This window comes from Dendrobates tinctorius, unplaced genomic scaffold, assembly GCF_039654945.1.
Source record: "Dendrobates tinctorius isolate UK_male_01 unplaced genomic scaffold, ASM3965494v1 ptg000432c, whole genome shotgun sequence".
Taxonomy (NCBI): Eukaryota; Metazoa; Chordata; class Amphibia; order Anura; family Dendrobatidae; genus Dendrobates; species Dendrobates tinctorius.
In genome coordinates, this window is record NW_027362095.1 from 184,184 (window position 1) to 211,487 (window position 27,304).

Here is a 27,304-nt window from a genome sequence, read left to right on the forward strand (position 1 = left end):
GCAACGAGTCATCTGGATATGAGAAAGGAACTCCCACCTGTAGAAATCCCGATGTAGGGTATTGTAGCCCTTTAGGACAACTTCCAAATTGGTGTATGCTTCAGAATGTATCTGCGTTCATAGATTTAGTTCATAGACTGGTATTACAACATTCAGCCCTATGGGACCTACCTAGTGACATGTTCTGGGTATGTGGAGACAATGCATATAAATGGTTGCCAGTAGGGGTAAAAGGTGCTTGTACTCTGGGTCGTTTGACTCCAGCTACCTTTGTTATTCCGAATGACCAGTTGAATACTCAGAGCATACCTAAACACCACTGCCTGTGTCATGAATTTGTTGAAAGGTTTGAAGCCCATTGATTGCCCAGATTACGTCCCACTAATTCATAAGGAACCCAAACTAAAGGTCCCAGGAGAAGTAACTGTATTAGCTGACAATTACACCTGCTATAATTCCCACGACACCACAGGTACACCAGTAGGGATCTTCGAGACAGGTTTCTGCAAAGAGAATAGTTCTCTAGATACTGACTTGTTAATCAAACATACACAATATATGTATGACATTTATTGGTTATGTGGAGATGGTAAGCTCCGTCCTAGGTTGCCAAATGCCTGGACAGGCCAATGCACCCTTGTTAAACTAGCTATGCAGTTCAAGATTCTACCCTGGGATCCAAAGATACCTGATGAACCTACCAGGAAAAGGAGAAGCCTCGATCAGCTCCATATGAGTTATGAAGAAGATCCACTAGTATATATTGATGCTATTGGAGTGCCAAGGGGGGTGCCTGACCAATTTAAAGCCCAGAACCAGATCTATGCTGGCTTTGCTTCTATAATCCCACAGGTGCAGATTAATAAAAATGTTGAATGGATCAATTACATATATTACAGTGAACAAAGGTTTGTCAATTTCAGCCAAGATGCCTTCCAAGGTATAGTTGAAGAATTGGGCCCTAACACTAGGATGACACTCCAAAATCGACTAGCCCTTGATATGATATTAGCTGAGAAAGGAGGAGTTTGTGGGATGGTGGGAGAGGAGTGTTGTACCTATATCCCTCAGAACTCTGGAGTGAATGGAAAAACCATGATAGCCCTTAAAAAGATAACTGGGTTAGCAGCAGAATTGAAAACTATTGCTGGAGTAGACACATCTTTCTTTTCCGGCTGGTTGGGTGGACTCAAGGGATTCCTTTAACAAGCTTGTATAGTACTGATTGCCCTCCTTGTAATTGGATCGATAACTCTTTGTTGTGTTATTCCCTTGTATAAAAAGGTTATTGCCAAAGCAACTCCGACTGGCACCTTCCTCAATCAAGAAGTAGACCCACCAGAGTACGATGGTACTGATCTAGGGGAGATCCCTAAGTATATTCCCCTCAAGAGAGTAGACAAAACCCCCATTCTCAGATGATGTTAAGAGACTTAGTTTAGGGACAGCGGGAGAACTCCATGTGAGGTTAGTGAAGGGTTCAGCTGCCTGGAGGCCTCTCGCTAGGGGAGAGCTTCTGAGGTGTCTGGATGAAGAAATCCACCTCCCTTTTTCCCATCACATGGACAGTCTCGAAGGATCTTTCATTAAGGGAAAAACTTAGTGTTTAGGGGGGATTGTCAAGGTGAAAATATATTTTCTTATATAACTTTTATATTTTTATACTGTGAAACAATAAGTTTTTCCTAATTGCTTGCTAATGCAAATGTAACTGTATTAAAGATGGCTGCCAGTGTTCACTTTCACTTAAATTCAGTGTCTAAAGAGTTAAGTTAAGTTTCATTTCTCCTAAAAAAGATAACTCAGGAATGTGAAGAAGGAGTAACCATCGGGAGACGTTTTGACGAATCAGAGAGAGACTGGACACTAGATGTATACTGCAAAAACCCCGCCTAATGCACGCCTTCCCCTAACACTCAATATAGTATTGTGTATTTGTAAACAAAGCCAGTTGTTGTACTGCCCCTGACAGGTGTGGATGCAGGACATTAGCTAAGACTGAATCAGCTGCGTGTCTGAGTCATTCTTAATCGGTACCAGATGTTTTGCGCTCGCACAATGATTTGGAATGACTGGTGAATGAGGATTCATTGTCGTTTACGACCCCGACAACATTAGGCGTTGATAGTAAAGCTTTTGACGTTGAGTCTTTGTTCTCGATGGCTCGTCATGACCACAGTAACCTTCCGCAGCCGGTTTCTGTAGTGTAGTGGTTATCACGTTCGCCTAACACGCGAAGGGTCCCCAGTTCGAAACTGGGAAGAAACACGCTGTTACCCTTTGGTATCCAAGCTTTTGACTTTCAGTTCTTGATCTCGATTGCTTGTTGTCACCACAGTAAGCTCTTACATCTGGTTTCTGTAGTGTAGCGGTTATCACGTTCTCCTCACACGTGAAAGGTCCCCAGTTCGAAACTGGGCAGAAACACAGCTTTTTCTCTTGGAAAACGATCTTTTTGACTTTCAGTGCTTGTTCTTTATTGCTTGCCATGACTACAGCATTTTTTGTATTTTTTGAATCGGTTGGTTTCTGTAGTGTAGCGGTTATCACGTTCGCTTTACACGCGAAAGGTCCTCAGTTCGAAACTGGGCAGAAACACAGCGTTTCTCTACCAAACTAGAGCTTTTGACAATGAGTGCTTGATCTTTAATGCTTGCCATGACCACAGTAAATGCTCTTGTCTGGTTACTGTAGTGTAGTGATTGTCCTGTTTGCCATCCTCCTGAAAGTTCCATGTTTTGATCCCGGGCAGAAACATGTGGCTTTTCTTTTTTTTGATCACAAACGTATATTGTTGGCTTAATTTCCATTAGTTAGCATATTATATTGCTGGTTAAATGAGCATTACTTTTACCAATGTGATTATTTCTACCCGTTTTTGCTTTTGGCAAGCATGTGTGTTTTTGACAGTGTCTAAGTGTTCCTAATTCAAGTAATACCTGATAGTATCAAGGTGCGAAAGCAGGCATCTAGGTGCTTTTTCTTTTTGGCTTTTGGACAAAGGCATGAGAATGTTTTGTGGAGCATGGTTTTGTTTTCCTATTTGTTCTTTTTCTCCAATAGCCTGACAAATGAAAGGTTCCTGTGTTGCAAAATGCACTTTGTCCTGTCTTCAGAAATAGAGGAAGACCTCTTGACTTTGGCTGGATGTTTTTTTCTTTTTCAAGTTCATTTCAGCATGTTTAAACATCTTTAGCTTTGCATGGAGTTTCTTAAGTGTAGTGGTTGTCACGTTCACCTCACACGTGAACGGTCCCCAGTTCGAAACTGGATAAAAGCATGACATTAGGTGTTGATATTAAAGCTTTTAACGTTGAGTCTTTGTTCTCGATGGCTCATCATGACCACAGTAACCTTCCGCAGCCGGTTTCTGTAGTGTAGAGGTTATCACGTTCGCCTCACACGCGAAAGGTCCCCAGTTCGAAACTGGGCAGAAACACAGCTTTTTCTCTTTGAAAACGATCTTTTTGACTTTCAGTGCTTGTTCTTTATTGCTTGCCATGACCACAGCATTTTTTTTTGTTTGAATCGGTTGGTTTCTGTAGTGTAGTGGTTGTCACGTTTGCTTTACACGCGAAAGGTCCTCAGTTCGAAACTGGGCAGAAACACTGTGTTCCTCTTACAAACTAGAGCTTTTGACAATGAGTGCTTGATCTTTAATGCTTGCCATGACCACAGTAAACTCTCTTGTCTGGTTACTGTAGTGTAGTGATTGTCCTGTTTGCCATCCTCCTGAAAGTTCCCTGTTTTGATTCCGGGCAGAAACATGTGACTTTTCTTTATTTTGATCACAAACGTATATTGTTGGCTTAATTAGCCTTAGTTAGCATATTCTATTGCTGGTTTAATGAGCATTACTTTTACCAATGTGATTATTTCTACCCGTTTTTGCTTTTGGCAAGCATGTGTGTTTTTGACAGTGTCTAAGTGTTCCTAATTCAAGTAACACCTGATAGGATCAAGGTGCGAAAGCAGGCATCTAGGTGCTTTTTCTTTTTGGCTTTTGGACAAAGGCATGAGAATGTTTTGTGGAGCATGGTTTTGTTTCCCTGTTTGTTCTTTTTCTCCAGTAGCCTGACAAATGAAAGGTTCCTGTGTTGCAAAATGCACTTTGTCATGTCTTCAGACATAGAGGAAGACCTCTTGACTTTGGCTGGCTGTTTTTTTCTTTTTCAAGTTCATTTCAGCATGTTTAAACATCTTAAGCTTTGCATGGAGTTTCTGAAGTGTAGTGTTTGACACGTTCACCTCACACGCGAACGGTCCCCAGTTCGAAACTGGATACAAGCATGACATTAGGCATTGATATTAAAGCTTTTGACGTTGAGTCTTTGTTCTCGATGGCTCGTCATGACCACAGTAACCTTCCGCAGCCGGTTTCTGTAGTGTAGTGGTTATCACGTTCGCCTAACACGTGAAAGGTCCCCAGTTCGAAACTGGGCAGTAACACGCTGTTACCCTTTGGTATCCAAGCTTTTGACTTTCAGTTCTTGATCTCGATTGCTTGTTGTCACCACAGTAAGCTCTTGCATCCGGTTTCTGTAGTGTAGCGGTTATCACGTTCGCCAAACACGCGAAAGGTCCCCAGTTTGAAACTGGGCAGAAACACAGCTTTTTCTCTTGGAAAACGATCTTTTTGACTTTCAATGCTTGTTCTTTATTGCTTGCCATGACCACAGCATTTTTTGTTTTTCGTTTCGGTTGGTTTCTGTAGTGTAGCGGTTATCACGTTTGCTTTACACTTGAAAGGTCCTCAGTTTGAAACTGGGCAGAAACACAGCGTTTCACTTGCAAACTAGCGCTTTTGACAATGAGTGCTTGATCTTTAATGCTTGCCATGACCACAGTAAACGCTCTTGTCTGGTTACTGTAGTGTAGTGATTGTCCTGTTTGCCATCCTCCTGAAAGTTCCCTGTTTTGATCCCGGGCAGAAACATGTGGCTTTTCTTTATTTTGATCACAAACGTATATTGTTGGCTTAATTAGCATTAGTTAGCATATTCTATTGCTGGTTTAATGAGCATTACTTTTACCAATGTGATTATTTCTACCCGTTTTTGCTTTTGGCAAGCATGTGTGTTTTTGACAGTGTCTAAGTGTTCCTAATTCAAGTAACACCTGATAGGATCAAGGTGCAAAAGCAGGCATCTAGGTGCTTTTTCTTTTTGGCTTTTGGACAATGGCATGAGAATGTTTTGTGGAGCATGGTTTTGTTTCCCTGTTTGTTCTTTTTCTCCAATAGCCTGACAAATGAAAGGTTCCTGTGTTGCAAAATGCACTTTGTCCTGTCTTCAGACATAGAGGAAGACCTCTTGACTTTGGCTGGCTGTTTTTTTATTTTTCAAGTTCATTTCAGCATGTTTAAACATCTTAAGCTTTGCATGGAGTTTCTGAAGTGTAGTGGTTGTCACGTTCACCTCACACGTGAACGGTCCCTAGTTCGAAACTGGAAAGAAGCATGACATTAGGCGTTGATATTAAAGCTTTTGACGTTGAGTCTTTGTTCTCGGTGGCTCGTCATGACCACAGTAACCTTCCGCAGCCGGTTTCTATAGTGTATAGAATCATAGAATCGTAGAGTTGGAAGGGACCTCCTGGGCCATCTGGTCCAACCCCCTGCTCAAAGCAGGATTCGCTAAATCATCCCAGTCAGATGTCTGTCCAGCCTCTGTTTGAAGACTTCCATTGAAGGAGAACTCACCACTTCTCGTGGCAGCCTGTTCCACTCATTGATCACTCTGTCAAAAAGTTTTTTCTAATATCTAATCTGTGTCTCTTCCCATTCAGTTTCATCCCATTGCTTCTAGTCTTTCCTTGTGCAAATGAGAATAAAGTTGATCCTTCTACAATGTGACAGCCCTTTAGATATTTGTAGACAGCTATTAAGTCTCCTCTCAGTCTTCTCTTTTGCAAACTAAACATTCCCAAATCTTGCAACCTTTCCTCATAAGACAGGGTTTGCAGACCGGTCACCATTCTGGTCGCTCTTTTCTGAACTTGCTCCAGTTTGTTGATGTCTTTTTTAAAATGTGGTGCCCAAAACTGGACACAATATTCCAGATGAGGTCTGACCAAAGAGGAGTAGAGGGAAATAATGACTTCACGTGATCTAGACTGTATGCTTCTGTTAATACATCCTAGAATTGCAGTTGCCTTTTTTGCTGCTGCATCACACTGTTGACTCATATTCAGTCTGTGATCTATTAGTATACCCAAGTCTTTTTCACATCTGCTGTCACTTAGCCCTATTCCTCCCATTCTATATATGCTTTTTTCATTTTTATTGCCCAGATGTAGTACTTTGCATTTCTCCCTGATAAAAACCATTCTGTTAGTTGCTGCCCACTTCTCCAGTTTATTTAAATCTTTTTGAATCCTCTCTCTCTCTTCTCTAGTATTAGCTATCCCTCCTAGCTTTGTGTCATCAGCAAATTTAATCAGTTTACCCTCAATTCCTTCATCTAAATCGTTGATAAAGATGTTGAACAATACAGGGCCCAGGACAGAGCCCTGTGGTACCCCACTTGAGACATTCTTCCAACTGGATGTGCAGCCATTTACGACCACTCTTTGGGTCCGATCACTAAGCCAGTTATGAATCCACCTAACAGTTGCCTTGTCCATTCCATACTTAGTCATTTTTTCAATAAGGATTGTATGAGAGACTTTGTCAAATGCTTTGCTGAAGTCAAGATATACTATATCTACAGCATTTCCTTGATCCACCCAATCAGTGATACCGTCATAGAAGGAAATTAAGTTAGTCTGACATGACTTATTAGTTAGAAACCCATGCTGACTCTGTTTAATCACTTCATTCTTATCCAGGTATTGACATACATGTTGTTTAATAATTTGTTCAAAGATCTTTCCTGGTATAGAAGTCAGACTCACCGGCCTATAGTTGCCTGGGTCCACCTTCTTCCCCTTTTTGAAGATAGGAACATTTGCTCTTCTCCAGTCTTCTGGCACTTCTCCTGTTCTCCAAGAATTTTCAAAGATTATGGAGAGGGGTTCAAAAATTTCTTCTGCTATCTCCTTCAGTACTCTGGGGTGTAATTCATCTGGACCTGGAGACTTGAATTCATTTAGGTTAGCTAAGTGTTTCCTCACTATCTTTCTGTTTATAGATATCCTGGATTCTTCTATTCCCTTAATAGGACAGTGAATAACAGTTGATGTTACATTTCCTTTCTGAGAGAAAACAGATGCAAAATAGGAATTTAAAAGTTCAGCCTTCTCAACATCCTGTCTTACCATTTCATCATTTTCATCCTGTAAAAATCCTATAGCATCTTTGACTTTTCTTTTACTTTTGACATATCCCCAAAATCCTTTATTATTGCTTTTGACATCTCTTGCAAGCCTCAGTTCATTTTCAGCTTTAGATAATCTGATTTGCGCCCTGCAGGTTCTGCAGACAGCATTATATTCTTCTTTAGATATGCCTCCCTCTTTCCATTTTATAAACATTTTTTTCTTCCTTTTTAGCATGTGCTTAAGTTCTGTGTTCATCCATCCTGGTTTCCTTAAATGCTTCGTATTCTTCCCTCTTTTCGGAATTGTTAACAACTGTGCTTTGAGAATTTCATTTTTCAAGATTTCCCATCCTTCCTGGACATTTTTGTCTTTAAGGATATCCAGCCATTGGATCCCTCCAATTCTCTTTCTGAATCCCTTAAAATCTGCCTTTCTGAAATCTAACCTTGACATCTGAGTCTTCACAGGTCTTCCACCTCTAGTAATCCAAAATTCTAAAATAGCATGGTCGCTACCTCCTAGGGTCCCAGCCACTTTTACCTCCTCAACCATTTCCTCCCTGTTTATAAGGATTAGATCCAAGGTAGCAGTTCCCCTTGTTTTCTCCCTTACCTTTTGGAAGATAAAGTTGTCAGCAAGAGAGGATAAGAATTTCCTTGACCTGTTAGTTTTGCCTGAGAGAGATTCCCAACAAATGTCTGGATAGTTGAAATCTCCCATGACAACTATGTCATATTTTTTGGAGAACTTGGCCATCTGATGCATAAAGAGTTCATCTATATCTTCGGCTTGCACAGGCGGCCTGTAGTAAATGCCTACAATGGTGTCCTTTCCATTGTTCTGTCCTTGTATTCTTACCCAAACAGTTTCCACAGAACTCCCAGTCTCTGAAGCTTCAATCTCTGTGCAGATATACGCGTTTCGAACATACAATGCGACACCCCCTCCTCGTTTATCAAGTCTGTTTCTTGCAAATAAGTTGTATCCTTCTAGTCTTGTATTCCAATCATGTGTATTGTCCCACCAAGTTTCAGTGATTCCAATGACATCATATTTCTGTTCCTGTGTTAGTAGTTCCAATTCTCCTTGTTTGTTGCCCATGCTTTGTGCATTAGTATAGAAACATTTTAGTTTGTGATTGGTTTCTCTTTCTCCAATATTTTTATTAATTAGATTCTTTCGTCTTTGTTCTTCCTTTCCACTTCTAATAGCAGAGTTCTCAATAGCATTTGTCAGGTGTATGGCTTTTTCTGGTCTTTTGCTTCCCTTCCCATGTTGTTCTAGTTTAAAGCTCTCCTTACAAGTGTAGCAAGGCGACTTCCAAATACATGCTTTCCAGTCTTCGTAAGGTGCACCCCATCTCTAGCAAGTAGTCCATCGTATAAGTAGTTCACTCCGTGATCCAGAAATCCAAATCGTTGCTGACGGCACCATCGACGTAGCCAGTTGTTCACCTGCAGAATCTTATTCCACCTCCTTGTTCCATGGCCATCCACTGGGAGGATGGAAGAGAAGACCACCTGCGCTCCCAGTTCTTTCACTTTCTTGCCTAAGTCTTCAAAGTCTCTGCAGATGATTTCCAGGTCGTTTCTTGCGGTGTCATTTGTCCCCACATGTAGTAGCAGGAATGGGTAGTCATCTGTAGGTCTGAAGAGTCCTGATATCCTGTCAGACACATCTTTAATTTTTGCACCTGGAAGACAGCACATTTCTCTTGTAGTTATATCCGGTCTGCAGATAGCGGCCTCTGTTCCTCTCAGCAGGGAATCCCCCATGACCACCACTCTCCGTTTCTTCTTCACAACATTTTTCTTTCTCCATCCAGGAGGACTCTGAGGGCGTACAAGGTTGCTGTTTGTTGGCAAAGTCTTATCCTGATGTATTTCTTCATCGTTTTCCTGCGTGAGAGCCTGGTACTGGTTCCTGAGCAGTATGGGTGCTGACTGCCTCCTGATCCTCCTGCTTCTCTGGGTCACATGTCTCCATTCCTCTTTTTCTTCAGGTGCACTTCGAATTTCTTCTCTTTCTGTAACATGAAGAGATAATTCTGCTCTGTCCAAGAACTCTTCACCTTCCTTAATGATCTTCAACGTAGCTAACCTCTCTTCGAGATTTTGCAACTTTTCCTCCAACAGGGACACAAGCTTGCATTTGTGGCATGTGAAGTTTGGCTTTTCCACTGGTAAATCTGTGAACATGTAGCAAGAAATGCAGCTCACCAAATGGCTCCTGGCCTCTTCCATCTTGGGATTTCTTAAAAACAATGAAAGATGAGCCAAATTTCGCGCGCCGATAGGCGCCCGGTTTTTCCAATTTCCTCTTTTCAGCTGCAACGGCCAAAACCCAGTGATCGTTGAGCTCGCGGAGACTCTTCACTTATCCCAGAAGGCACTGGGAATATGCAAATGATCTCCTCAAGACTCTTCCCCTGGTTTTCCGATTTCCTCTTTTCAGCTGCAACGGCCAAAACCCAGTGATCGTTGAGCTCGCGGAGACTCTTCACTCATCCCAGAAGGCACTGGGAATATGCAAATGATCTCCTCAAGACTCTTCCCCTGGTTTTCCGATTTCCTCTTTTCAGCTGCAACGGTCAAAACCCAGTGATCGTTGAGCTCGCGGAGACTCTTCACTTATCCCAGAAGGCACTGGGAATATGCAAATGATCTCCTCAAGACTCTTCCCCTGGTTTAGTGTAGTGGTTATCACGTTCGCCTAACACGCGAAGGGTCCCCAGTACGAAACTGGGCAGAAACATGCTGTTACCCTTTGGTATCCAAGCTTTTGACTTTCAGTTCTTGATCTCGATTGCTTGTTGTCACCACAGTAAGGACTTGCATCTGGTTTCTGTAGTGTAGTGGTTATCACGTTCGCCTAACACGCGAAGGGTACCCAGTTTGAAACTGGGCAGAAACATGCTGTTACCCTTTGGTATCCAAGCTTTTGACTTTCAGTTCTTGATCTCGATTGCTTGTTGTCACCACAGTAAGTGCTTGCTTCTGGTTTCTGTAGTGTAGCGGTTATCACGTTCGCCTCACACGCGAAAGGTCCCCAGTTCGAAACTGGGTAGAAACACAGCTTTTCTCTTGGAAAATGATCCTTTTGACTTTCAGTGCTTGTTCTTTATTGCTTGCCATGACCACAGCATTTTTTGTTTATTTGAATCGGTTGGTTTCTGTAGTGTAACGGTTATCACATTTGCTTTACACGTGAAAGTTCCTCAGTTCGAAACTGGGCAGAAACAGAGTTTCTCTTGCAAACTTGCGCTTTTGACAATGAGTGCTTGATCTTTAATGCTTGCCATGACCACAGTAAACGCTCTTGTCTGGTTACTGTAGTGTAGTAATTGTCCTGTTTGCCATCATCCTGAAAGTTCCCTGTTTTGATCCCGGGCAGAAACATGTGGCTTTTCTTTATTTTGATCACAAACGTATATTGTTGGCTTAATTAGCCTTAGTTAGCATATTCTATTGCTGGTTTAATGAGCATTACTTTTACCAATGTGATTATTTCTACCCGTTTTTGCTTTTGGCAAGCATGTGTGTTTTTGACAGTGTCTAAGTGTTCCTAATTCAAGTAACACCTGATAGGATCAAGGTGCGAAAGCAGGCATCTAGGTGCTTTTCTTTTTGGCTTTTGGACAAAGGCATGAGAATGTTTTGTGGAGCATGGTTTTGTTTCCCTGTTTGTTCTTTTTTCCAATAGCCTGACAAATGAAAGGTTCCTGTGTTGCAAAATGCACTTTGTCCTGTCTTCAGACATAGAGGAAGACCTCTTGATTTTGGCTGTATGTTTTTTTCTTTTTCAAGTTCATTTCAGCATGTTTAAACATCTTTAGCTTTGCATGGAGTTTCTGAAGTGTAGTTGTTGTCACGTTCACCTCACACATGAACGGTCCCCAGTTCGAAACTGGACAGAAGCATGACATTAGGCGTTGATATTAAAGCTTTTGAAGTTGAGTCTTTGTTCTCGATGGCTCGTCATGACCACAGTAACCTTCCGCAGCCGGTTTCTTTAGTGTAGTGGTTATCACATTCGCCTAACACGCGAAAGGTCCCCAGTTCGAAACTGGGCAGAAACACGCTGTTACCGTTTGGTATCCAAGCTTTTGACTTTCAGTTCTTGATCTCGATTGCTTGTTGTCACCACAGTAAGCACTTGCATCTGGTTTCTGTAGTGTAGCGGTTATCACATTCGCCTCACACGCGAAAGCTCGTCAGTTCGAAACTGGGCAGAAACATACCGTTTTCTCTTGGAAAACGATCTTTTTGACTTTCAGTGCTTGTTCTTTATTGCTTGCCATGACCACAGCATTTTTTTTTGTTTGAATCGGTTGGTTTCTGTAGTGTAGCGGTTGTCACGTTTGCTTTACACGAGAAAGGTCCTCAGTTCGAAACTGGGCAGAAACACAGCGTTCCTCTTGCAAACTAGAGCTTTTGACAATGAGTGCTTGATCTTTAATGCTTGCCATGACCACAGTAAACGCTCTTGTCTGGTTACTGTAGTGTAGTGATTGTCCTGTTTGCCATCCTCCTGAAAGTTCCCTGTTTTGATTCCGGGCAGAAACATGTGGCTTTTCTTTATTTTGATCACAAACGTATATTGTTGGCTTAATTAGCCTTAGTTAGCATATTCTATTGCTGGTTTAATGAGCATTACTTTTACCAATGTGATTATTTCTACCCGTTTTTGCTTTTGGCAAGCATGTGTGTTTTTGACAGTGTCTAAGTGTTCCTAATTCAAGTAACACCTGATAGGATCAAGGTGCGAAAGCAGGCATCTAGGTGCTTTTTCTTTTTGGCTTTTGGACAAAGGCATGAGAATGTTTTGTGGAGCATGGTTTTGTTTCCCTGTTTGTTCTTTTTCTCCAATAGCCTGACAAATGAAAGGTTCCTGTGTTGCAAAATGCACTTTGTCATGTCTTCAGACATAGAGGAAGACCTCTTGACTTTGGCTGGCTGTTTTTTTCTTTTTCAAGTTCATTTCAGCATGTTTAAACATCTTTAGCTTTGCATTGAGTTTCTGAAGTGTAGTGGTTGTCACGTTCACCTCACGCGCGAACGGTCCCCAGTTCGAAACTGGATAGAAGCATGACATTAGGCGTTGATATAAAAGCTTTTGACGTTGAGTCTTTGTTCTCGATGGCTCGTCATGACCACAGTAACCTTCCGCAGCTGGTTTCTGTAGTGTAGTGGTTATCACGTTCGCCTTACATGCAAAAGGTCCTCAGTTCGAAACTGGATAGAAGCATGACATTAGGCATTGATATTAAAGCTTTTGACGTTGAGTCTTTGTTCTCGATGGCTCGTCATGACCACAGTAACCTTCCGCATCCGGTTTCTGTAGGGTAGTGGTTATCACGTTTGTCTAACACGTGAAAGGTCCCCAGTTCGAAACTGGGCAGAAACACGCTGTTACCCTTTGGTATCCAAGCTTTTGACTTTCAGTTCTTGATCTTGATTGCTTGTTGTCACCACAATAAGCGCTTGCTTCTGGTTTCTGTAGTGTAGCGGTTATCACGTTCGCCTCACACGCGAAAGGTCCCCAGTTCAAAACTGGGCAGAAACACTGCATTTTCTCTTGAAAAATGATCTTTTTGACTTTCAGTGCTTGTTCTTTATTGCTTGCCATGACCACAGCATTTTTTGTTTGTTTGAATTGGTTGGTTTCTGTAGTGTAGCGGTTATCACGTTCGCTTTACACTCGAAAGGTCCTCAGTTCGAAACTGGGCAGAAACACAGCGTTCCTCTTGCAAACTAGCGCTTTTGACAATGAGTGCTTGATCTTTAATGCTTGCCATGACCACAGTAAACGCTCTTGTCTGGTTACTGTAGTGTAGTGATTGTCCTGTTTGCCATCCTCCTGAAAGTTCCCTGTTTTGATCCCGGGCAGAAACATGTGGCTTTTCTTTATTTTGATCACAAACGTATATTGTTGGCTTAATTAGCCTTAGTTAGCATATTCTATTGCTGGTTTAATGAGCATTACTTTTACCAATGTGATTATTTCTACCCGTTTTTGCTTTTGGCAAGCATGTGTGTTTTTAACAGTGTCTAAGTGTTCCTAATTCAAGTAACACCTGATAGGATCAAGGTGCGAAAGCAGGCATCTAGGTGCTTTTTCTTTTTGGCTTTTGGACAAAGGCATGAGAATGTTTTGTGGAGCATGGTTTTGTTTCCCTGTTTGTTCTTTTTCTCCAATAGCCTGACAAATGAAAGGTTCCTGTGTTGCAAAATGCACTTTGTCCTGTCTTCAGACATAGAGGAAGACCTCTTGACTTTGGCTGGCTGTTTTTTTCTTTTTCAAGTTCATTTCAGCATGTTTAAACATCTTTACTTTTGCATGGAGTTTCTGAAGTGTAGTGGTTGTCACGTTCACCTCACTCGCGAACGGTCCCCAGTTCGAAACTAGATAGAAGCATGACATTAGGCATTGATATTAAAGCTTTTGACGTTGAGTCTTTGTTCTCGATGGCTCGTCATGACCACAGTAACCTTCCGCAGCCGGTTTCTGTAGTGTAGTGGTTATCACGTTCGCCTAACACGCGAAAGGTCCCCAGTTCGAAACTGGGCAGAAACACGCTGTTACCCTTTGGTATCCAAGCTTTTGACTTTCAGTTCTTGATCTCGATTGCTTGTTGTCACCACAGTAAGCACTTGCATCCGGTTTCTGTAGTGTAGCGGTTATCACGTTCGCCTCACACGCGAAAGGTCCCCAGTTCGAAACTGGGCAGAAACACAGCTTCTTCTCTTGGAAAACGATCTTTTTGACTTTCAGTGCTTGTTCTTTATTGCTTGCCATGACCACAGCATTTTTCTTTTGTTTGAATTGGTTTGTTTCTGTAGTGTAACGGTTATCAAGTTCGCTTTACACGCGAAAGGTCCTCAGTTCGAAACTGGGTAGTAACACAGCTTTCCTCTTGCAAACTAGCCCTTTTGACAATGAGTGCTTGATCTTTAATGCTTGCCATGACCACAGTAAACGCTCTTGTCTGGTTACTGTAGTGTAGTGATTGTCCTGTTTGCCATCCTCCTGAAAGTTCCCTCTTTTGATCCCGGGCAGAAACATGTGGCTTTTCTTTATTTTGATCACAAACGTATATTGTTGGCTTAATTAGCCTTAGTTAGCATATTCTATTGTTGGTTTAATGAGCATTACTTTTACCAATGTGATTATTTCTACCCGTTTTTGCTCTTGGCAAGCATGTGTGTTTTTGACAGTGTCTAAGTGTTCCTAATTCAAGTAACACCTGATAGGATAAAGGTGCGAAAGCAGGCATCTAACACGCTGTTACCCTTTCGTATCCAAGCTTTTGACTTTCAGTTCTTGATCTCGATTGCTTGTTGTCACCACAGAAAGCGCTTGCATCTGGTTTCTGTAGTGTAGCGGTTCTCACGTTCGCCTCACACGCGAAAGGTCCCCAGTTCGAAACTGGGCAGAAACACAGCTTTTTCTCTTGGAAAACAATCTTTTTGACTTTCAGTGCTTGTTCTTTATTGCTTGCCATGACCACAGCATTTTTTGTTTTTTTTTTAATCGGTTGGTTTCTGTAGTGTAGCGGTTATCACGTTTGCTTTACACACGAAAGGTCCTCAGTTCGAAACTGGATAGAAGCATGACATTAGGCGTTGATGCTAAAGCTTTTGACGTTGAGTCTTTGTTCTCGATGGCTCGTCATGACCACAGTAACCTTCCGCAGCCGGTTTCTGTAGTGTAGTGGTTATCACGTTCGCCTAACACGCGAAAGGTCCCCAGTTCGAAACTGGGCAGAAACACGATGTTACCCTTTAGTATCCAAGCTTTTGTCTTTCAGTTCTTGATCTCGATTGCTTGTTGTCACCACATTAAACGCTTGCTTCTGGTTTCTGTAGTGTAGAGGCTATCACGTTCACCTCACACGCGAAAAGTCCCCAGTTCGAAACTGGGCAGAAACACAGCTTTTCTCTTGGATAACGATCTTTTTGACTTTCAGTGCTTGTTTTTTATTGCTTGTCATGACCACAGCACTTTTTGTTTTTTAGAATCGGTTGGTTTCTGTAGTGTAGCGGGTATCATGTTCGCTTTACACGCGGAAGGTCCTCACTTCGAAACTGGGCAGAAACACAGCGTTTCTCTTGCAAACTAGCGCTTTTGACAATGAGTGCTTGATCTTTAATGCTTGCCATGACCACAGTAAACGCTCTTGTCTGGTTACTGTAGTGTAGTGATTGTCCTGTTTGCCATCCTCCTGAAAGTTCCCTGTTTTGATCCCGGGCAGAAACATGTGTCTTTTCTTTATTTTGATCACAAACGTATATTGTTGGCTTAATTAGCATTAGTTAGCATATTCTATTGCTGGTTTAATGAGCATTACTTTTACCAATGTGATTATTTCTACCCTTTTTTGCTTTTGGCAAGCATGTGTGTTTTTGACAGTGTCTAAGTGTTCCAGGGGAAGAGTCTTGAGGAGATCATTTGCATATTCCCAGTGCCTTCTGGGATAAGTGAAGAGTCTCCGTGAGCTCAACGATCACTGGGTTTTGGCCGTTGCAGCTGAAAAGAGGAAATCGGAAAAATTTTTGCTCTTCTTTCATCATTTTTAAGAAATCTCAAGATGGAAGAGGCCAGGAGCCATTTGGTGAGCTGCATTTCTTGCTACATGTTTACAGATTTACCAGTGGAAAAGCCAAACTTCTCTTGCCACAAATGCAAGCTTGTGACCCTGTTGGAGGAAAAGTTGCAAAATCTCGAAGAGAGGTTAGCTACGTTGAAGATCATTAAGGAAGGTGAAGAGTTCTTGGACAGGGCAGAATTATCTCTTCATGTTACAGAAAGAGAAGAAATTCGAAGTGCACCTGAATAAACAGAGGAATGGAGACATGTGACCCAGAGAAGCAGGAGGATCAGGAGGCAGTCAGCACCCATACTGCTCAGAAACCAGTACCAGGCTCTCACGCAGGAAAACGATGACGAAATACATCAGGATAAGACTTTGCCAACAAACAGCAACCTTGTACGCCTTCAGAGTCCTCCTAGATGGAGAAAGAAAAATGTTGTGAAGAAGAAACGGAGAGTGGTGGTCATGGGGGATTCCCTGTTGAGAGGAACAGAGGCCGCTATCTGCAGACCGGATATAACTTCAAGAGAAATGTGCTGTCTTCCAGGTGCAAAAATTAAAGATGTGTCTGACAGGATATCAGGACTCTTCAGACCTACAGATGACTATCCATTCCTGCTACTACATGTGGGAACAAATGACACCACAAGAAACGACCTGGAAACCATCTGCAGAGACTTTGAAGACTTAGGCAAGAAAGTGAAAGAACTGGGAGCGCAGGTGGTCTTCTCTTCCATCCTCCCAGTGGATGGCCATGGAACAAGGAGGTGGAATAAGATTCTGCAGGTGAACAACTGGCTACGTCGATGGTGCCGTCAGCAACGATTTGGATTTCTGGATCACGGAGTGAACTACTTATACGATGGACTACTTGCTAGAGATGGGGTGCACCTTACGAAGACTGGAAAGCAGGTATTTGGAAGTCACCTTGCTACACTTGTAAGGAGAGCTTTAAACTAGAACAACATGGGAAGGGAAGCAAAAGACCAGAAAAAGCCATACACCTGACAAATGCTATTGAGAACTCTGCTATTAGAAGTGGAAAGGAAGAACAAAGACGAAAGAATCTAATTAATAAAAATATTGGAGAAAGAGAAACCAATCACAAACTAAAATGTTTCTATACTAATGCACAAAGCATGGGCAACAAACAAGGAGAATTGGAACTACTAACACAGGAAAAGAAATATGATGTCATTGGAATCACCGAAACTTGGTGGGACAATACACATGATTGGAATACAAGACTAGAAGGATACAACTTATTTGCAAGAAACAGACTTGATAAACGAGGAGGGGGTGTCGCATTGTATGTTAGAAACGCGTATATCTGCACAGAGATTGAAGCTTCAGAGACTGGGAGTTCTGTGGAAACTGTTTGGGTAAGAATACAAGGACAGTACAATGGAAAGGACACCATTGTAGGCATTTACTACAGGCCGCCTGTGCAAGCTGAAGATATGGATGAACTCTTTATGCATCAAATGGCCAAGTTCTCCAAAAAATATGACATAGTTGTCATGGGAGATTTCAACTATCCAGACATTTGTTGGGAATCTCTCTCAGGCAAAACTAACAGGTCAAGGAAATTCTTATCCTCTCTTGCTGACAACTTTATCTTCCAAAAGGTAAGGGAGAAAACAAGGGGAACTGCTACCTTGGATCTGATCCTTATAAACAGGGAGGAAATGGTTGAGGAGGTAAAAGTGGCTGGGACCCTAGGAGGTAGCGACCATGCTATTTTAGAATTTTGGATAACTAGAGGCGGAAGACCTGTGAAGACTCAGACGTCAAGGTTAGATTTCAGAAAGGCAGATTTTAAGGGATTCAGAAAGAGAATTGGAGGGATCCAATGGCTGGATATCCTTAAAGACAAAAATGTCCAGGAAGGATGGGAAATCTTGAAAAATGAAATTCTCAAAGCACAGTTGTTAACAATTCCGAAAAGAGGGAAGAATAGGAAGCATTTAAGGAAACCAGGATGGATGAACACAGAACTTAAGCACATGCTAAAAAGGAAGAAAAAAATGTTTATAAAATGGAAAGACGGAGGCATATCTAAAGAAGAATATAATTCTGTCTGCAGAACCTGCAGGGCACAAATCAGATTAGCTAAAGCTGAAAATGAATTGAGGCTTGCAAGAGATGTCAAAAGCAATAATAAAGGATTTTGGGGATATGTCAAAAGTAAAAGAAAAGTCAAAGATGCTATAGGATTTTTACAGGATGAAAATGATGAAATGGTAAGACAGGATGTTGAGAAGGCTGAACTTTTAAATTCCTATTTTGCATCTGTTTTCTCTCAGAAAGGAAATGTAACATCAACTGTTATTCACTGTGCTATTAAGGGAATAGAAGAATCCAGGATATCTATAAACAGAAAGATAGTGAGAAAACACTTAGCTAACCTAAATGAATTCAAGTCTCCAGGTCCAGATGAATTACACCCCAGAGTGCCAGAAGACTGGAGAAGAGCAAATGTTGTTCCTATCTTCAAAAAGGGGAAGAAGGTGGACCCAGGCAACTATAGGCTGGTGAGTCTGACTTCTATACCAGGAAAGATCTTTGAACAAATTATTAAACAACATGTATGTCAATACCTGGATAAGAATGAAGTGATTATACAGAGTCAGCATGGGTTTGTAACTAATAAGTCATGTCACACTAATTTAATTTCCTTCTATGATGGTATCACTGATTGGGTGGATCAAGGAAATGCTGTAGATATAGTATATCTTGACTTCAGCAAAGCATTTGACAAAGTCTCTCATACAATCCTTATTGAAAAAATGACTAAGTATGGAATGGACAAGGCAACTGTTAGGTGGATTCATAACTGGCTTAGTGATCGGACCCAAAGAGTGGTCGTAAATGGCTGAACATCCAGTTGGAAGAGTGTCTCAAGTGGGGTACCACAGGGCTCTGTCCTGGGCCCTGTATTGTTCAACATCTTTATCAATGATTTAGATGAAGGAATTGAGGGTAAACTGATTAAATTTGCTGATGACACAAAGCTAGGAGGGATAGCTAATACTAGAGAAGAGAGAGAGAGGATTCAAAAAGATTTAAATAAACTGGAGAAGTGGGCAGCAACTAACAGAATGGTTTTTAACAGGGAGAAATGCAAAGTACTACATCTGGGCAATAAAAATGAAAAAAGCATATATAGAATGGGAGGAATAGGGCTAAGTGACAGCACATGTGAAAAAGACTTGGGTATACTAATAGATCACAGACTGAATATGAGTCAACAGTGTGATGCAGCAGCAAAAAAGGCAAATGCAATTCTAGGATGTATTAACAGAAGCATACAGTCTAGATCACGTGAAGTCATTATTTCCCTCTACTCCTCTTTGGTCAGACCTCATCTGGAATATTGTGTCCAGTTTTGGGCACCACATTTTAAAAAAGACATCAACAAACTGGAGCAAGTTCAGAAAAGAGCGACCAGAATGGTGACCGGTCTGCAAACCCTGTCTTATGAGGAAAGGTTGCAGGATTTGGGAATGTTTAGTTTGCAAAAGAGAAGACTGAGAGGAGACTTAATAGCTGTATACAAATATCTAAAGGGCTGTCACATTGTAGAAGGATCAAATTTATTCTCATTTGCACAAGGAAAGACTAGAAGCAATGGGATGAAACTGAATGGGAGGAGACACAGATTAGATATTAGAAAAAACTTGTTGACAGTTAGAGTGATCAATGAGTGGAACAGGCTGACACGAGAAGTAGTGAGTTCTCCTTCATTGGAAGTCTTCAAACAGAGGCTGGACAGATATCTGACTGGGATGATTTAGCGAATCCTGCTTTGAGCAGGGGGTTGGACCAGATGGCCCAGGAGGTCCCTTCCAACTCTATGATTCTAATTCAAGTAACACCTGATAGGATCAAGGTGCGAAAGCAGGCATCTAGGTGCTTTTTCTTTTTGGCTTTTGGACAAAGGCATGAGAATGTTTTGTGGAAAATGGTTTTGTTTCCCTGTTTGTTCTTTTTTCCAATAGCCTGACAAATGAAAGGTTCCTGTGTTGCAAAATGCACTTTGTCCTGTCTTCAGACATAGAGGAAGACCTCTTGACTTTGGCTGGCTGTTTTTTTCTTTTTCAAGTTCATTTCAGCATGTTTAAACATCTTTAGCTTTGCATGGAGTTTCTGAAGTGTAGTGGTTGTCACGTTCACCTCACACGCGAACGGTTCCCAGTTTGAAACTGGATAGAAGCATGACATTAGGCGTTGATATTAAAGCTTTTGACGTTGAGTCTTTGTTCTCGATGGCTCGTCATGACCACAGTAACCTTCCACAGCCGGTTTCTGTAGTGTCGTGGTTATCACGTTCGCCTAACACGCGAAAGGTCCCTAGTTCGAAACTGGGCAGAAACACGCTGTTACCCTTTGGTATCCAAGCTTTTGACTTTCAGGTCTTGATCTCAATTGCTTGTTGTCACCACAGTAAGCGCTTGCATCCCGTTTCTGTAGTGTAGCGGTTATCACGTTCGCCTCACACGCGAAAGGTCCCCAGTTCGAAACTGGGTAGAAACACAGCTTTTCTCTGGGAAAACGATCTTTTTGACGTTCAGTGCTTGTTCTTTATTGCTTGCCATGACCACAGCATTTTTTGTTTGGTTGAATCGGTTGGTTTCTGTAGTGTAGCGGTTATCACGTTCGCTTTACACGCGAAAGGTCCTCAGTTAGAAACAGGATAGAAGCATGACGTTAGGTGTTGATATTAAAGCTTTTGACGTTGAGTCTTTGTTCTCGATGGCTCATCATGACCACAGTAACCTTCCGCAGCTCGATTCTGTAGTGTAGTGGTTATCACGTTTGCCTAACACGCGAAAGGTCCCCAGTTCGAAACTGGGCAGATACACGCTGATAGGCTGGTTTCACATTTGTGTTTTTTTTCGCGGTATTTTAGCGCTAAATAGCGCATGCGTTTTTTTTCTCCTATACTTTGCATGGGATGCGCTTATGTGCGCATACACATGCGTTTGTACTCTTTTTACCGCGCATGCGTTTTTTTGCGGTATGCGCTCGGGTGCACAAAATGCAACCTGTTGCATTTTTTGAGCGTCCGACTTGCCTCAAAACAATGCATGCACGCGCAATGCATTTTTTTACAGCAAGACACCCATTATAAGTCTATGGTGAGCATATGTGCGCATTGGCATGCTTATGTATGCGTTTTTTTGCACATGCGTTTTTTTTTTTACCATTAGTTTAGACAATGGAATTTAGGGGTTTGGGTTAGAGTTAGGGTTAGTTAAGGGGGTTTAGGGTTAGGGTTAGGGTTAGGGTCAGGGTATGGTTTGGTTAAGGGTTAGGGTTAGGGTCAGGGTCAGGGTTAGGGTTAGGATCAGGGTATGGTTTGGTTAAGGGTTAGGGTTAGGGTTAGGGTCAGGGCTAGGGTCAGGGTCAGGGTTAGGGTTAGGATCAGGGTATGGTTTGGTTAAGGGTTAGGGTTAGGGTCAGGGTCAGGGTTAGGGTTAGGGTCAGGGTTAAGGTTAGGGTCAGGGTTAGGGTTAGGGTTAGGGTCAGGGTTAGGGTTAGGGTTAGGGTCAGGGTCAGGGTTAGGGTTAGGATCAGGGTATGGTTTGGTTAAGGGTTAGGGTTAGGGTCAGGGTCAGGGTTAGGGTTAGGGTTAGGATCAGGGTATGGTTTGGTTAAGAGTTAGGGTTAGGGTTAGGGTCAGGGTTAGGGTTAGGGTTAGGGTCAGGGTTAGGGTCAGGGTTAGGGTTAGGGTCAGGGTTAGGGTTAGGGTTAGGGTCAGGGTTAGGGTTAGTAAAGTCATGGTTTGGGTTAGTGTGAGAGGCCACCTAATGTTGGAAAAAAACGCAAACGCGGTAAAAACGCACTAAAAACACATACAAACGCATAAAAACGCTGCATTTTTTTCATGCATGCTCATAAAAATGCTTGAAAAAAACGCAGCATCTGTATGCTTTTTTATGCGTTTTTTAAATGCGTTTTTTTGTGGGAAAAACGCGCTGCAAAAAAAAGCAAGTGTGAAACTAGCCTTACCCTTTGGTATCCAAGCTATTGACTTTCAGTTCTTGATCTCGATTGCTTGTTGTCACCACAGTAAGCGCTTGCATCCGGTTTCTGTAGTGTAGCGGTTATCACGTTCGCCTCACACGTGACAGGTAGTGTTGAGCATTCCGATACCGCAAGTATCGGGTATCGGCCGATACTTGCTGTATCGGAATTCCGATACCGACTTCCGATATTTTTTCAATATCGGAATTCGGCATCGGAATCGGAAGTTCAGTTGATTGACGGCCTGACGTCATCATGATGCGCGGTGTGTGCGCATCATGATGCGCCGTCATTTCGGGCCTTCCGGGGGTCTCTGCCGGCCTGCCGGGGGGCTGTGCCGGCCTGCCGGGGGGCTGTGTGGACTGCCCGGGGTCTGTACCGGCCTGCCGGGGGGCTGTGCCGGCCTGCCGGTGGTCTGTGCACCCTGTGGGGGTCTGTACCGGCCTGCCGGGGGGCTGTGCCGGCCTGCCGGGGGGCTGTGCTGATGTCCGGGGGTCTGTGCAAGCATCGTCCGATGGGACTACAAGTCCCATCGGGCGATGCCTGCTACCATGACAGTGATTGACACATTAGCCAATGATGGGACAGTAGTAGTCCCATCATCCGGCTAATGTGTTAAATGTTAAAAAAAAAAAAAAAAAAAAAAAAATACTACATGCATGCTACATACATACTACATGCTACATACATACTACATGCATACTACATACATGCTACATACATACTGCATGCTACATACATACTACATACATACTACATACATACTACATATATACTACATACATACATGCTACATACATACTGCATGCTACATACATACTACATACATACATACTACATACATACTACATACATGCTACATACTGCATGCTACATACATACTACATACATACTACATGCATGCTACATACATACTACATATATACTACATACATACTACATACATGCTACATACATACTGCATGCTACATACATACTACATACATACTACATGCATACTACATATATACTACATACATACTACATACATGCTGCATGCTACATATATACTACATGCTACATACATACTACATGCATGCTACATACATACTACATATATACTACATGCATGCTACATACATACTACATACTACATATATACTACATACATACTACATATATACTACATACATACTGCATGCTACATACATGCTACATACATACTACATACATACTACATGCATGCTACATGCATGCTACATACATACTACATGCATGCTACATACATACCACATACATACTACATGCTACATACATACCACATATATACTACATACATACAATACATTCATACAATACATACATAGACATACAGTACATATAACATAGAGTAACATACTTACCAATACTTGTCACATTGTTCCCCGAAGCCATTGTCTATTCCGGGATAAATATTAACATAACAAACCACAAAAATACTCACCCACGATCCGAAGCAGTCCACGAGTGTGTCCCACGACGATCTTGGGTAGAGAACTGCAGCATCAGATGATGCTGCCGTTCTCTACGGGCTGTAGGAATCCAATGACGGAAGGTAGGTATCCTTCCGCACTGTATTCCTCCGCCACTTAAAAAAAAAAAGTCCCTAGTCTCACTTTATGCCATTGCTGTGTGGGAATTCCCACACAGCAATGGCATAAAGTGAGACTAGGGACTTTTTTTTTTTTAAGTGGCGGAGGAATACAGTGCGGAAGGATACCTACCTTCCGTCATTGGATTCCTGCAGCCCGTAGAGAACGGCAGCATCATCTGATGCTGCAGTTCTCTACCCAAGATCGTCGTGGGACACACTCGTGGACTGCTTCGGATCGTGGGTGAGTATTTTTGTGGTTTGTTATGTTAATATTTATCCCGGAATAGACAATGGCTTCGGGGAACAATGTGACAAGTATTGGTAAGTATGTTACTCTATGTTATATGTACTGTATGTCTATGTATGTATTGTATGAATGTATTGTATGTATGTAGTATATATGTGGTATGTATGTAGCATGTAGTATGTATGTGGTATGTATGTAGCATGCATGTAGTATGTATGTAGCATGCATGTAGTATGTATGTAGTATGTATGTAGTATGTATGTAGTATATATGTAGTATGTAGTATGAATGTAGTATATATGTAGTATGTAGCATGTAGTATGTATGTAGCATGCATGTAGTATGTAGCATGTAGTATGTATGTAGCATGCATGTAGTATGTATGTAGTATGTATGTAGCATGCATGTAGTATATATGTAGTATGTAGCATGTAGTATGTATGTAGCATGCATGTAGTATATATGTGTTATGTATGTAGCATGTAGCATGCATGTAGTATGTATGTAGTATATATGTGGTATGTATGTAGCATGCAGTATGTATGTAGCATGCATGTAGTATATATGTAGTATGTATGTTGCATGTAGTATTTATGTAGTATGAATGTAGCATGTATGTAGTATGTAGTATGAATGTAGCATGTATGTAGTATGCATGTTGTATGTATGTAGCATGTAATTTTTTTTTATTTTTTTTTTTTTACATTTAACACATTAGCCGGATGATGGGACTACTACTGTCCCATCATTGGCTAATGTGTCAATCACTGTCATGGTAGCAGGCATCGCCCGATGGGACTTGTAGTCCCATCGGACGATGCCTGCACAGACCCCCGGAGCCTGCACAGACCACCGGCAGGCCGGCACAGCCCCCCGGCAGGCCGGCACAGCCCCCCGGAGCCTGCACAGCCCCCCGGCAGGCCGGCACAGCCCCCCGGCAGGCCGGCACAGCCCCCCGGAGCCTGCACAGCCCCCCGGCAGGCCGGCACAGCCCCCCGGCAGGCCGGCACAGCCCCCCGGAGCCTGCACAGACCACCGGCAGGCCGGCACAGACCACCGGAGCCTGCACAGACCCCCTGGCAGGCCGGCACAGCCCCCCGAAAGGCCCGTACAGACCCCAGAGAGGCTGTACAAGGGCAGGAAAGGGTTTTTCTTATTCCGATACCGGAAGTCCCATAGACTTGAATGGGACTTCCGGTATCGGAATCGGCGATACCGATACTTTTTTTAAAGATCGGCCGATACCATCCGATACGATACTTTGAAGTATCGGACGGTATCGCTCAACTCTAGTGACAGGTCCTCAGTTCGAAACTGGGCAAAAACACTGCTTTTCTCTTGGAAAACGATCTTTTTGACTTTCAGTGCTTGTTCTTTATTGCTTGCCATGACCACAGCATTTTTTTTTTTTTTTTTTTTTTTTAAATCGGTTGGTTTCTGTAGTGTAGCGGTTATCACTTTCGCTTTACACGCGAAAGGTCCTCAGTTCGAAACTGGGCAGCAGGGCTGCCATCAGGGCATTACTGCCCTTACTACTGTATGGGGCCCCATGAACAGTAGCAAAAGGAGGGGCCCGGAAGCGCTGGCAGGCCGGGCCCTCCTCTCTTGATACTGCTGTTTGGGCTACAGGTGCAATAGGTCATGGCCGCTGCAAGCCAGATACCTAACAACACCGCGGTGATTTAAAGATACACCTACAGTGTTGTTAGTGAATGCGGCGGCCAAAATTCAGTGCTGTACCTTTAAAGCAGCAGCAGGACCAAGTGCATCATGGTCCTGACGCAGGTCATGTGACAGACTGCGCGCTCTTCTTCATTCTCCAGCAGAACAGCAACATGTCATGTCATGTTTCTGGGAGACAGAAGATGCTGAAATCGGCAGAGGCAGAGGAGGCGGGCAGTGTGCCAGGACTTGCAGGAAGTTGCAGAGGGGAGTGAGGTGAGGAGATGGCAATCTGCTGAGGAGATGGGAGGTTGCTGAGGTGAGGAGATGGGAGGCTGCTGAGGTGAGGAGATGGGAGGCTGCTGAGGTGAGGAGATGGAGGCTGCTGAGGTGTGGAGATGGGAGGCTGCTGAGGTGAGGAGATGGGAGGCTGCTGAGGTGAGGAGATGGGAGGCTGCTGAGGTGAGGAGATGGGAGGCTGCTGAGGTGTGGAGATGGGAGGCTGCTGAGGAGAGGAGATGGGAGGCTGCTGAGGAGAGGAGATGGGAGGCTGCTGAGGTGTGGAGATGGGAGGCTGCTGAGGTGTGGAGATGGGAGGCTGCTGAGGAGAGGAGATGGGAGGCTACTGAGGTGAGGAGATGGAGGCTGGTGAGGAGATGGGAGGCTGCTGAGGAGATGGGAGGCTGCTGAGGTGTGGAGATGGGAGGCTGCTGAGGAGAGGAGATGGGAGGCTACTGAGGTGAGGAGATGGAGGCTGGTGAGGAGATGGGAGGCTGCTGAGGAGATGGGAGGCTGCTGAGGAGATGGGAGGCTGCTGAGGTGAGGAGATGGGAGGCTGCTGAGGTGAGGAGATGGGAGGCTGCTGAGGAGAGGAGATGGGAGGCTGCTGAGGAGAGGAGATGGGAGGCTGCTGAGGAGAGGAGATGGGAGGCTACTGAGGTGAGGAGATGGAGGCTGGTGAGGAGATGGGAGGCTGCTGAGGAGATGGGAGGCTGCTGAGGTGAGGAGATGGGAGGCTGCTGAGGAGAGGAGATGGGAGGCTGCTGAGGTGTGGAGATGGGAGGCTGCTGAGGAGAGGAGATGGGAGGCTGCTGAGGTGTGGAGATGGGAGGCTGCTGAGGTGAGGAGATGGGAGGCTGCTGAGGAGATGGGAGGCTGCTGAGACGAGGAGATGGGAGGCTGCTGACGTGTGGAGATGGGAGGCTGCTGAGGTGTGGAGATGGGAGGCTGCTGACGTGTGGAGATGGGAGGCTGCTGAGGAGAGGAGATGGGAGGATACTGAGGTGAGGAGATGGAGGCTGGTGAGGAGATGGGAGGCTGCTGAGGAGATGGGAGGCTGCTGAGGTGAGGAGATGGGAGGCTGCTGAGGTGTGGAGATGGGAGGCTGCTGAGGAGAGGAGATGGGAGGCTGCTGAGGTGTGGAGATGGGAGGCTGCTGAGGTGTGGAGATGGGAGGCTGCTGAGGTGTGGAGATGGGAGGCTGCTGAGGTGAGGAGATGGGAGGCTGCTGAGGTGAGGAGATGGGAGGCTACTGAGGTGAGGAGATGGAGGCTGGTGAGGAGATGGGAGGCTGGTGAGGAGATGGGAGGCTGCTGAGGTGAGGAGATGGGAGGCTGCTGAGGTGTGGAGATGGGAGGCTGCTGAGGAGAGGAGATGGGAGGCTGCTGAGGTGTGGAGATGGGAGGCTGCTGAGGTGTGGAGATGGGAGGCTGCTGAGGAGAGGAGATGGGAGGCTGCTGAGGTGTGGAGATGGGAGGCTGCTGAGGTGAGGAGATGGGAGGCTGCTGAGGTGTGGAGATGGGAGGCTGCTGAGGAGAGGAGATGGGAGGCTGCTGAGGTGTGGAGATGGGAGGCTGCTGAGGTGTGGAGATGGGAGGCTGCTGAGGTGAGGAGATGGGAG

The 27,304-nt window shown here is 43.7% G+C and overlaps 10 non-coding genes across 10 annotated transcripts; all 10 read left to right on the forward strand.

Moving 5' to 3' along the window:
• The first annotated feature begins 2,525 nt into the window (after positions 1-2,525).
• On the forward strand, positions 2,526-2,598 carry TRNAV-UAC (transfer RNA valine (anticodon UAC)). Its single transcript has one exon. It is a non-coding gene; the product is annotated as a tRNA-Val (tRNA).
• Positions 2,599-3,366: 768 nt separating this feature from the next.
• TRNAV-CAC (transfer RNA valine (anticodon CAC)) lies at positions 3,367-3,439 on the forward strand. The gene has a single exon. It is a non-coding gene; the product is annotated as a tRNA-Val (tRNA).
• A 6,820-nt stretch (positions 3,440-10,259) lies between these two features.
• Positions 10,260-10,332, forward strand: TRNAV-CAC (transfer RNA valine (anticodon CAC)). Its single transcript has one exon. It is a non-coding gene; the product is annotated as a tRNA-Val (tRNA).
• A 2,420-nt stretch (positions 10,333-12,752) lies between these two features.
• TRNAV-CAC (transfer RNA valine (anticodon CAC)) lies at positions 12,753-12,825 on the forward strand. The gene has a single exon. It is a non-coding gene; the product is annotated as a tRNA-Val (tRNA).
• A 97-nt stretch (positions 12,826-12,922) lies between these two features.
• On the forward strand, positions 12,923-12,995 carry TRNAV-UAC (transfer RNA valine (anticodon UAC)). The gene has a single exon. It is a non-coding gene; the product is annotated as a tRNA-Val (tRNA).
• Positions 12,996-13,763: 768 nt separating this feature from the next.
• On the forward strand, positions 13,764-13,836 carry TRNAV-AAC (transfer RNA valine (anticodon AAC)). Its single transcript has one exon. It is a non-coding gene; the product is annotated as a tRNA-Val (tRNA).
• An 86-nt stretch (positions 13,837-13,922) lies between these two features.
• On the forward strand, positions 13,923-13,995 carry TRNAV-CAC (transfer RNA valine (anticodon CAC)). Its single transcript has one exon. It is a non-coding gene; the product is annotated as a tRNA-Val (tRNA).
• A 633-nt stretch (positions 13,996-14,628) lies between these two features.
• Positions 14,629-14,701, forward strand: TRNAV-CAC (transfer RNA valine (anticodon CAC)). Its single transcript has one exon. It is a non-coding gene; the product is annotated as a tRNA-Val (tRNA).
• Positions 14,702-14,959: 258 nt separating this feature from the next.
• TRNAV-AAC (transfer RNA valine (anticodon AAC)) lies at positions 14,960-15,032 on the forward strand. Its single transcript has one exon. It is a non-coding gene; the product is annotated as a tRNA-Val (tRNA).
• A 5,284-nt stretch (positions 15,033-20,316) lies between these two features.
• On the forward strand, positions 20,317-20,389 carry TRNAV-CAC (transfer RNA valine (anticodon CAC)). The gene has a single exon. It is a non-coding gene; the product is annotated as a tRNA-Val (tRNA).
• The last annotated feature ends 6,915 nt before the right edge of the window (positions 20,390-27,304 follow it).